Source organism: Carlito syrichta, unplaced genomic scaffold, assembly GCF_000164805.1.
Source record: "Carlito syrichta isolate Samal-C Ts95f unplaced genomic scaffold, Tarsius_syrichta-2.0.1 Scaffold309206, whole genome shotgun sequence".
Classification (NCBI taxonomy): domain Eukaryota; kingdom Metazoa; phylum Chordata; class Mammalia; order Primates; family Tarsiidae; genus Carlito; species Carlito syrichta.
The window spans coordinates 280,397-291,225 of NW_007253302.1; the positions used below are offsets into that span (position 1 = coordinate 280,397).

At 39.2% G+C, this 10,829-nt stretch overlaps 1 protein-coding gene across 8 annotated transcripts in view; it reads right to left on the reverse strand.

The window, feature by feature from the left end:
- The window catches only part of EPS15 (epidermal growth factor receptor pathway substrate 15), a 164,409-nt gene that overhangs the window by 55,684 nt on the left and 97,896 nt on the right, over nt 1-10,829 (reverse strand). The gene's annotated exons all lie outside the window — the stretch shown is intronic.

The following is a 10,829-nucleotide window of genomic DNA, read 5'->3' on the forward strand; positions in this document are numbered from 1 at the left end:
TTACAGGCTGAGCCACCGAGCCTGGCTTTTTTTTTTTTTTTTTTTTTAGTCAGGGTTTCATACGGTCACACGAGCTAAAGTGCGGTGACACAATCACTGCAGCCTCAACCTTCTGGACTCAGGTGATCCTTCCACCTCAGCCTCCCAGATAGTTGAAACTACCACTAAACCTGGCTAATTTTCTTAGTTTTTTGTAGAGATGAGGTCTCACTATGCTGTCCAGGCTGATCTTAAACTTTTGGGCTCAAGCAATCGTTTTCCAAAGTTAAATACAATCTTTACTTGAGCACCTCTTCCCTAGACTGCAGATTTACATATTCAATTTGCTTACCCAAATCTGTCCTTGGAAGTCTGATGGGCTTTGCTAACATATTGAAAATAGAACTCCTGGCATTTTCACATAAATTTCTTTTTTTTTTTTTTTTTTTGACTTGGAGTCTCACTCCATCGCCCAGGCTGAAGTGCAGTGGCACGCTCACGGCCACCCTAGTGTCAACCTGCTGGGCTCTGGTGATCCTTCCACCTCAGCCTTCCAAGTAGACAGAACTATATGCACACACTACCATGCCTGGCTAATTTTTTTATTTATTGTAGAGATGAAGTCTTGCCAAGTTGCCTATTGCTGGTTTCGAACCTGTGAGCTCAGGCAATCCACTTGCCTTGGCCTCCCAAAGTGCAGGGGTTATAGGCTGAGCCACCAACCCCAGCCTCATAAACTTCTTTTAACCTCAATTTTCCCCCTCTCAGTTGCTCTGGTCAAAAAACATGGCATCTTCTTTAACTCTTTTCTTTCTCTCACATCTCATTTCTAATCTGTCAGCAAATCCTGTGTCTACTTTCTTTAACATATATACAGAAACTGACTACCTTTTTTCAAACCTGGTCTAAGTCACTCTTATCTCTCTCTTGGATTGCTGCCTTCTAACTGGTATCCCTGTTCCTACTCACGCTACCTTTCCATGTACTCTCAGCACAACAGCTACTGTTAAAAATTTATGTCAAATCAAGTCACTCCTCAAAACCCTGCCTTGTAGCCGGGCACCAACGGTGGCATATGCCTAATAAGCCCTATTTGGGAGGCTGAGGCACGAGGATTGCTTGGGCCCAGGAGTTTGAGGCTGCAGTGCACTATGATTGTGTCTGTGAACAGTCACTGCACTTTAGCCTGGGCAACCTAGCAAGACCTCGTCTCTAAAAATTAAAAAACAAAACAAAAAAACCTGTAGTGACTCTCCATATAAGTCACAGTAAAAATCAAGCCCTTACAATAGCCTATATGATCCCGTCTCCCAACTTCATTTCCTATTGCCCTCTCCCTTGCACAGTATGTTTCAACCACACTGGCTTCACTGCTGCTCCTCAAACATGCCAGATACATGCCCCTTTCAGGATCTTTACCCTATCTTCCCAGAAAGTTCTTTCCATGGGTATCCACATGGCTCAGTTCTTCAGCTCTTTCAACCCTTTGCTCAACTGTTGCTGTCTCAGTGAAGTGTTCCTGACCAACCTACCACCACCACCATCATCTCCCCACCTCACTAATTCTCTCTCAAATACAGCATATAATGTTATATATTATCTGTAACAGCTGCTTCATTGAGATAATTTACACATCACACAATTCACCCATTTAAAGCATAAGTTCAATAGTTTTTGGTATATTTATGTGAGCAATTATCACAAGCCATTTTAGCATATTTTCATGAACCCAAGAAGAAGCCCTGTGCCCATTAGCAAGTCATTCCTTACTTCCCTCCTGGACCTCCCCTCCACTCCCATCTTAGGCAATCACTATTCTGCTTTTTATCTCCATGAATTTGTCTATTCTGGACATTTTACATAAATGAGATCATACAACATGTGTTTTTTTAATGTGATTGGCTTCTTTCACTTAGCATGTTTTCAAAGTTGGCATATCTTCTTTTCTCTTTTTGGTTTGAGCCCATTTTGTTGCCCAGGCTGAAGTGCAGTAGCATGATCATGGCTCACTGCAACCTTGACCTCTTGGGTTCAGGCGATCCTTTTGCCTCAGTCTCCCGAGTAGCTGGGACTACAGGCAAGCACCACCTCACCCAGCTAATTTTTTGATTTTTTTGTAGAGCTGAGGTCTTGCTATGTTGCCTAGGCAGGTCTCAAACTCCTGGGCTCAAGGAATTCTCCTGCCCTGGCCTCCTAAGTGCTAGGATTATAAGCATGAGCCACTGTACCTGGCCAGCATATAATTATTTTAAACAGCTTTAATTGAGATATATTTTACATACCATACAATTTGTCCATTGTAAGTATACACTTCAATTAGTTTAGTAAATTTATACACTTGTGCGGCCATCATCACAATTCAGTATGGATGTATGCGTATATGTATTTATTTTCATCAAACTTTCATTCTGTTGCCCAGGATGGGGTGCAGTGGCAGGCTCATGGCTACTGCTGCCTTGACCTACTAGGCTCAGACAATCCTTCCTCCTCAGCCACCCGAGTAGCTGGAACTACAAGCGTGCACCACCATGCCCAGTTACTTTTTTTTTCTTTTTTTTTTTTTTTTGCGTCAAAGTCTCATTCTTTTGCCCAGGCTGGAGTGCAGTGGCATGCTCACGGCCACTGCAGCCTCAACATGCTGGGCTCAAGTGATCCTTCCACCCCAGTGTTCCAAGTTGCTGAAATTACAGGCATGCACCACCAAGTCAGGCTAATTTTTTGATTTATTGTAGAGATGAGGTCTCACCAAGTTGCCCAGGCTGGTCTAGAACCCGTGGGCTCAGGCAATCCTCTCACCTCATCCTCCCAAAGTGCTGGGATTTTAGGTATGAGTCACCACACCAGGCCAAGTTTTTTATTTATTGCAGAGACAAGATCTTGCCAAGTTGCCCAGATTGGTCTCAAACCTCTGGGCTCAGGCAATTCTCTTGCCTTGGCCTCCAAAGTGCTGGGATTACAGGTGTGAGCCACAAACTTGGTATGACAATTCAATTTAGAGTCCAAAATGTTCCCTCATACTCTCGTAATCAATCCCAATTCCCATATCAAGGCCCACACTTTCTGTTGCTATAGTTTTGCCTTTTGCAGAAATTTCACATAAATGGAATCATGTAATATGTAGTCTATTATATCTGGCTTCTTATACCTAGTATAACATTTTAAAGAATCATCTGTGTTGCTGCATATATACACAGTATATTCCTTATGTTCCTTTTTATTGCTGAGTAGTACTCCATTTATGGATATCCTAGCTGATGAACATTCAGATTGTTCCCAGTTTGAGACTATAAAACTTTTGTGACTAATGAGTATATAATAAAGTATATAGTATACATATAGTATATAATTTATCTATCTTGTTTATGGTCTATCTCCTTCCACCAGAATATAAGCCCAAGGATATTTGTAAGTTTTATTCTGTTTTATTTCCAGTTCCCAATACACAGAAAGTATTCCATAAACATTTAGTGAACAATGTTATCATAAATATTCAAGTCTCTTCTAATTAATCTACTATATTCCAGTGAAAATCCTAATGGATTTTTCAAAGAACATTACAAGCTGATTCTAAAATATATTTGGAAGAGCAAAAACAAAAAGAACATCATAAAATGTACAACCTATAATTTATAGTGTAAATATAAACTATAAAATAAAATATAAAGTAGAAAAGGACTTACCCCACTAGACATATATTATTGAAAAGCCAAAATAAGAAAGGGATTGGCAGTAGTGAGAAACTGTCGGGGGTGAGGGGCACACCTCATCAACATGGGTACCTACATAATTAACATCTGTATACCTAACTCTAAATTGTACCCCACAGCTTTAAAATTAAAATTTTTTTAAAAAGCTAAAATAATTAAGACAGTTTGCAAAGACAGACACAGAGACTGATGGAACAGAAAAGATAATTTAGACACATATCTAGGCACATAGCGAAAAAAAACGATTGAAAACCTAACAGTAAAATTGACTTGGAATAAAAATTGATGTGGGGAAAATACAATTAATGCGAATATACCCACATGGCAAAAAAATTTCAAGTGAATCTGTAATTGGCACAGAAAAATTAATTTCAGGTATATCACAGACCTGAATGCAAAAGACTAACTTTAAACTGTACAGAAGAAAATGTAGATCTCAGTATAGGAAAGGATTTCTCAAAACAAAACCAAAAAAAGAACCATTTTTAAAATGCTACATTATTGACTTACCTATGTACCAGACTTCATGCTTAATGATAAAAGCTAAAGAGATAAATAAGTAAAACATACAAGGGAGCCCCTGAAGGATTGATAAAAGCAGTACCATCATCATTACTGCCATAAAAAAGCAGCCAAGATGACCTGATTTGTATATCCTTTGATAATTGGGGATCCTCATCTGAACCACAGAAAATCTTATGAGTGACTATTTCCCAATTCTCTCAAGGATGGTACATTACTAGTACCACTGTAGATGCATATTAGGGAGGTTAATTCATTACATATAAAAATTCCTTAGGGAATTATTGCTTAATTTGCTCCAGAAACCTTGGATGAGAAAGCAGAAGGGATAACTAAGCTATATGTCTGCAGGAGGTGGGCAGAGATCTCAAAAAAGGTGACTCTGAATACAAATTTCTAAAAATAATATTTATTCAAAGGTCTTACTAATCATTCATCAGAATAAGAATCTAAGAACCACAGAAGGAAAACCAATCAAAAGGTGATCTCTGAATTATTCCATGGATTACACAAGATAGCACCACCATCGAAACAGCAAACACTTTAAATGGTGCTTACAATGTGCTAGGTGCTGTTCTAAGCTCTTTACATATGCTAACATTCATAATCCATATGACAGATCTTTGAGGTAGGTACTACTGCTATTCATATTTTACAGATGAGAAAACTGAAGCATGGATATGCAGGCAATTTGTCCAAAGTTATGCACAGTAAGCTACAGATTCAAATGAGATTCTCACTCCAGATTTTGAGCTCCGGCTAACTATGCTATACAACGCCTGCACACTAAATGCCTCTCATACACATGTGCCAGTATTTTTTAAATATATGAAGATGCCACCATGATTAAATAGAACACTGAACAATGCTTTTATTAATTTTTTTTTTTAAGTTGAACTCTGACGCTGTTGACTAGGCTGGAGTGCAGTGGCAAAATCATAGCTACTGCAGCCTCAAGCTCCTGGGCTCAGACGATCTTTCTGCCCCAGCCTGCCAAGTAGCTGGGACTACAGGCGTGCACCACCACACCCCACTAATTTTTCTTTTGTAATGTAGACATGAGATCTCGCCAAGTTGCCCTGGCTGGTCTCAAACCCCTGAGCTCAGGCAGTCCTCTCACCTTTACATCCCAAAGTGCTGGAATTACAGGCATGAGCCACCACACTCGGCCAACAATGCTTTTGATAATTGCTTTTTATCTCATATTTTCTCAACCAACTGTCTAGTCTAAAAAACACTATCATGTTGCTTTTTAAAAATTTTATTTTATTTTAAAGATGTGGGGTACAAGTCAGGATTAGGTACATAAGTGGTCAACGTACAGGTGAAGTTCGGGCCTCCCACTGGTCCTCACTTTGCCTAGTTTAGGGTCAGGTACCCTTATTGATGTTATGTGCCCCTCTCCCCATCCCCCTGGCACTGACCTGCTACTGCCAATCCCTTTCTTGTAGTATTATGATAAATGTTCAGGGTCCACTTATGAGTGAGAACATGTTACTCAGTTCTCTGTTTCTGTGTTAGATCAGAGTATGATAGACTCTAAATCCACCCAAGTTGCTGCGAAATTCATGATTTTGTCCTTCTTTATGACTGCATGATATTCCAAAGGGTGTATGTACCACATTTTTTTACCCAGTCCACTTTCAATGGGCAGCACAGTTGATTCCATGTGTTTGCTATTGTGAATAGTGCTGCAGTAAACATGTGTGTGCAGGTATCTTTCTTTCTTTTTTTTTTTTTGAGTTGGAGTCTCATTCCGTTGCCCAGGCTGGAGTGCAGCAGCATGCTCACAGCTACTGCAGCCTCAACCTGCTGAGCTTAGGCAATCCTTCCGCCTCAGCCTTCCACGTAGCTAGAACTACAGGCACATGCCACCATACCCAGCTAATTTTTTGATGTATTGTAGAGATGAGGTCTTGCCAAGTTGCCCAGGTTGGTCTCGAACCTGTGGGCTCAGGCAATCCTCTCACCTCGGTCTCCCAAAGTGCTGGGATTGTAGACATGAACCACAGTGCCCAGCCAGATATCTTTTTTATAGAATGATTTGAGTTCCTCTGGGTATATTCCCAGAAGGGGAATGGCTGGGTCATATGGAAGGTCAATTTTTAGATCTTTTAGAAATTCCCACACTGTTTTCCACAGAGGTTGTACTAATTTACACTCCCACCAACAGTGTAGAAGTGTTCCCTCTTCTCCGCAACCTCTCCAGCATCTGTTGCTTTTTGACCTATTAATGATGGCCATCCTGACCGGAGTTAGATGGTATCTCAGTATGGTTTTGAATTGCATTTCTTTAATGATTAGCAAGGCTGAGCATTTTTTCATGTTATCTGTTGGCTGTTCGTATGTTTTCCTTTGAGAAGCGTCTATTCATGTCTTTTGTCCACTTTCTAATAGGGCTTTTTGTTTTCCTTTCAGGACGTCTGAGTTGTAGATCCTAGATGGTAGAACTTTGTCAGTTATACAGTTGTCAAATATTTTTTTCCATTCTGTGGGCTGTCTCCCGCTCTTTTGATGGTTTCCTTAGCTTTGCAGAGCTTTTCAGTTTGATGAGGCCCCATTTGTTATGCCATGGGTTTCTGGAATTTTGATCAAGAATTGATTGCCTGTTCCAATTTCTGTAGGGTGTCTCCTGTGTTTTCTAAGATTCTTATAGTTTGAGTCTTACGTTTAGGTCTTTGATCCATTTAGTTGATTTTTGTGTATGGTAATAGGTAGGGGTCCTATTTCATTCTTCTGCATGTGGTCAGCCAGTTTTCCCAGCACCATTTACTGAATAGGTTCTCCTCTCCCCAGTGGTTGTTGGTGGAGGCTTTGTCAAAAATGAGTTCGTTGAGAAATTGAGGTTTTGCTTCCAGAATCTTCCATTGGTCTATATGCCTATTCTTGTACCAATACCAGGTTGTTTTGATTATTATAGCCATCTAGTAAAGTTTAAAGTCTGGAAGAGTGACACCTCCTGCTTCCTCAACTCCTCCCCCAACACACTCATCCCCCCAGGCTGGTCTCAAACCCTTGGGTTCAGGCAATCCTCTCACTTTTTCCTCCCAAAGTGCTGCAATTACAGGTGTGAGCCACCACACCCGGTCAACAATGCTTCTAATAATTGCTTTTTGTCTCATATTTTCTCAACCAACAGATTAGTCTAAAAATATTATCATGCTTTCTTTAAAAAAAACTCCTTTTAAAATGCCAACACAACAGATGATCATGAAAGACTATTCCAGTGCTAACATCCCATGAGTTAATGTGACCACAGTTTCAAAATGATGAATTCCTCTAATATCAACATGCCAACAATTTTTTTGTGTTTAATTTTTTTAAACCTTGCCCATACTATTAACTAATCCATACACAATATGGAGATGTACCTTCAGATATGCATGTGGCATTGACTCTCAATTAACTTATGCTGAATGTATAAAATGACTTCAGTTTCTGTCTTACCCAGTCCAATAACTTAAGGTTCATCTTTGACTTTCTTCAAGTATACATGTCCTGTAGATTCCACTTTAAAAGCTTTCTTTAAGCTGTTTTACCAAATTATTCTAACTTCCATCGTCCCATCCTTGATTCATAGTTAATTTTTCTTCCTTTATTTCTTCCTATTCCAAACGTCCAACTTTCTTAAAAAATAACTCATTACAAAGGAGATTAATCACTGTTATTTTAAAAATATGTGATGTTCTCTCTTATCTGTAGGATGAAGTACAACTTGCTGCAAGACACATTAGAACCTTCAATTCTGGGCTCTAGATTATCTTTCCTCTTCTGCTGTTTTTCCTTATACTCACCTGTGAGTCAGACTCAGAACACCTTAGGAAAAAAGTTTTTTCTCTTTCCCTTTAATTAAAAATGTTCAAGTGTGAAAATAGAAAAAATATATAGCAATATTCTAGTCTTATTTCTCACCATCCCTCATAATCCAATGAAAAATCTTCATCCACTTCACATCTCTAATAAAACCCTAGTCTTTAAAGTCAGATGTAATTTTGATGTCTGTTATTGTAAATCCAGTGGCAAAAAATACAATTTACCTTAAAAGGGTTACATAATGTAAGAAGATATCTAGGACACGGTACTAATTTTTAAAAGCTTAATATAGACACATATACAATATGATCACAAATAAATATAAAGCCATTTATATATATTTATAGAAAATAGAGCAAAATGGCTCTCTCTAGAAAGGCTTCTTTTTTCTTTTTTGTACTTTTCTGTGTTTTATAAATTTAACATGAACCCGTATTACTTTTATAATCAGAAAATGTCAAGTTTGCCGTTTTTAAAGTATCACATCTCTGGTGGTTTCGTACCAATATAAAAATATTCTGATGTGACTAAATTTTTATGTAAGAACTACCAATAATAGAATCAATGCTGGTTTCCTTTAATAAGCTGAACCATTTTTTAAAAATAGTATTTTTGGTGAGCCACTTTAAACACAACTTCAGAAGATAGGCTTATGCAAGAGGAAGTGAATAAACAAACCTGTATAATATTTACTCATTCCTGCCCTTTCTCTGCCCAAAGAGCAAACACATTCACTCAAATTTCTCAGCCTCACTGCCTCTTTTCATTTCTCAATTGCAGTAAAAACCCACATGGTTATACCAAAGTATAAGATTTGAAAGAAAGGTTACTGAGAATATCTCATAAAAGGGAGAAACTTCAAGCTGGATAAATGTCTATATTAAAATTCGTTATAATTAATGTTTGTCCATGTCTATTTCTAAATATGAAAAAATTCCAACACTAAGTTACACATAAAAGAGTCTTCCTGCCAGGCTCAGTGGTTCAGTCTGTAATCCCCGCACTTTAGAAGGCTATCGGTGAGTGAATTGCCTGAGCCCACAGGTTCGAGACCCGCCTGGGCAACTTGGCGAGACCTCATCTCTACAATTAAAAAAAAAAATTAGCCAGACATGGTAGCCTGTAGTTCCAGCTACTTGGAAGGCTGAGGCGGAAGGATCGCCAGAGCCCAGCAGGTCAAGGCTGCAGTGGCCAGGAGCAGCCACTGCACTACAGTCTGTACAGTCTGGGCGACAGAGTGAGACTCCAACTCCAAAAAAAAAAAAAAAAGAGTCTTCCTTTTCAATAAGCACAGTTAAAACTGTAAAACTGCCCAATATCAAAATGAACAGATGCAAATATACATGCCAACAAGAATAATCAATCTTCACTACAAAATTACTTGTAAGGCTACCACCATTGCAACGCAATTTAAATATCAGAATCAATATCTTGCTATACCTGGCTATTTTGTTTGGGTACAGATTGCTTATCTTGATACTAAATGAAGTCAACAGGAGTGCCTCTTGTTTATCCCTGCTCCCTCTTCCCCCATCATGTCCTTAACTAGAGCAGTGTTAGCTTCTCCTAGCATACAGTGCCTTCTACTGAACACGGGTAATCTTGTCGTACAGTGGCCCTTTGGGCAAATCGTCTCCTGGGTCTGGATAAATGTCTATATTAAAATTCGTTATAATTAATGTGTGTCCATGTCTATTTCTAAATATGAAAAAAGATCTTCTCTATAAAAATTCCAACACTGAGTTTACACATAAAAGAATCTTCCTGCCGGGCTCGGTGGCTCAGCCTGTAATCCCACGCTTTAGAAGGCAGGTTGAGTGAATTGCCTGAGCCCGCGGGTTCAGCGATATCAAATGCCATCTCTTCCAACAAATGACTGGAAACATTTGCAGATGTGTTCCTGGTTCTGCTCTATTACCCCCGATCACACCCTACTTATCTACTGGTGCCACTGACAGCAAAAGAAAGGAAGATAGTAGCAGAATGGGAAGGATGAAGTAAACAAGACTAGTGCAATATAGCGCCAAGGTTTGTTTTAGAAAAATACCAAAGCAAGCCATTTCCAAGGTTCCTCATCCAGTAATAAAGCAATACTTGAACTGGGAATCTTGTTTTATTTATAAAGAAATTTCAAGAAAAATGTCCTGTTTTCTAGAAATCACTCAAGTTATTGAAAATGACAAACTTATTCCCAACCCTCCATACTCATCAAGTGCTATGGGTAGTGGAAATAAAATGTAAACAAACACATAAATCTCTTAGACACATTAAAAAATACATTAATTCATTTTAGCGACCCAAGTCAGATGTACAACTGAATTAGTTACTTAAGAAAGAAGTCAGTGGGGCATGGTAGCTCACGCCTATAATCCTAGCATTTTGGGAGGCAGAGGTAAGAGGATTACCTGAGTTCAGGGGTTCAAGATCAGCCTGGGCAACTTGGTGAAACCTAGTATCTACAACAAATAAAAAAATTAGCTGGGCATGGTGGTGCACCTGTAGTTCCAGCTACTTGGAAGGCTGAGGCAAAGGATCACCTGAGCCCAGCAGGTCAAGGCTGCAGTGGCTGTGAATGTGCCACTGCACTCTAGCCCGGGCGTAAGACTGAGACTCTGACTTAAAAAAAAAAGAAAAAAGAAAGAAAAGAAATCTATGAAATATTAACAATATATGCTTGCATCTGCTTCATTTAAAATAGAGTTAAAAATAAACAAAAGGGCAGGGCTCGGTGGCTCAGCCTGTAATCCCGCGCTTTGGGAGGCCGAGGTGAGTGGATTGCCTGAGCCTACAGGTTCGAGACCCACCTGG